The sequence below is a fragment of the Elephantulus edwardii genome, unplaced genomic scaffold (assembly GCF_000299155.1).
Source record: "Elephantulus edwardii isolate Elephantulus edwardi_28Jun2011 unplaced genomic scaffold, EleEdw1.0 scaffold00185, whole genome shotgun sequence".
NCBI classification, from domain to species: Eukaryota; Metazoa; Chordata; class Mammalia; order Macroscelidea; family Macroscelididae; genus Elephantulus; species Elephantulus edwardii.
The window spans coordinates 2,547,224-2,548,442 of NW_006399935.1; the positions used below are offsets into that span (position 1 = coordinate 2,547,224).

The window sequence follows — 1,219 nt, forward strand, 5'->3', positions numbered from 1 at the left end:
TCTTGTACATAGGGTCACTATGAGTCTGTGACTCGATGTCACATAACAACAACAACAACATCAATTATAATACACACAATGTTTGATTATGCTATGAATACCACTAGGTCACGAAGAATTATTTTTTTTATGTGCTGTTGGATGCTATTGGCCAGGATTTAGTTACGGATTTTTGTATCCATATTCACGAGAGATATTGGTCTGTGTGTGTGGCAGGGGGGTGGGGGGGTTGTAAGGTCTTTCCCTGATTTTGGTAATGAATGTCTCTGGGAGTGTTCCTTCTTTTTATATTTTTTTTAAATTGGAGATAGGTCTTATCTGAAATTATCATCTGATCCAGGACATTTTTTGTGTGGGAGTTGTCTTATGACCTGCTTAATTTCTTCTTTTGCGATGGGTCTATTCAAGTGTTCTACATCTGTCCATGTCAATCTGGGTAGGGCATGAGTTTCAAGGAATTTGTCCATTTCCCCTAGGTTCTCAAATTTATCAACATGTAGCCCTTAATAATATTCTAATATTATTGATTTAATATAATCTGGTTCTGTCATGATGTCACCTCTATCACTTTTTTCATATAAGAATAATATATTTTAAGTGTTTAATTCAAATCTGTATTTGTATTTTCTAAAATGTTGATCTACAGACTGCTTTCTTGTTGCACATGAGTTGGGTTTCTTTTTAAATTTTCTACTAGCTTATTTACAAAATTCAAATACACTATTTTCAAGATCAAATTCTTTAAATTTTTCTCATCTCCCGACCCAAAAAATTGTTCAACCTCATCATTAATCCTTCCCTTCCCCTGCACATTCTCATCCCTCTGCTTCCAACCTCTCCCACCCCTCTTGAGTCCTTATACTCATTCTATAATAATGGTTTTATACAATATTTATCATTGTGCGACTGAGTTATTCACTCATCATAATGTTCTCCAGTGCCTCTCAAGTTAGGTAATAATTTACAAAGTCATTGCTCCTGCATGCTGCATAGTATTCCATTGTGTGAGTGTGCCATAATTTCTCAATCCATTCATTTGTGGTTGGACATTTGCTATGAACATTGATGTACAAATCTCTGTGCCTCAGTTCTCATTTTCTCAGGGTATATTCTAAGTAGTGGAATATTTAGGTCATATGGAATTGATATGTTCAACTTTTTGAGGAAGAGCCAAACTGCCTTCCAGAATGTTTGCACCACTTTACAATCCCACCAACAA

The 1,219-nt window shown here is 35.4% G+C and overlaps 1 protein-coding gene across 1 annotated transcript in view; it reads left to right on the forward strand.

Moving 5' to 3' along the window:
* Positions 1-1,219, forward strand: part of LOC102844273 (EGF-like module-containing mucin-like hormone receptor-like 4-like) — a 57,484-nt gene that overhangs the window by 9,867 nt on the left and 46,398 nt on the right. The window lies entirely within an intron of this gene.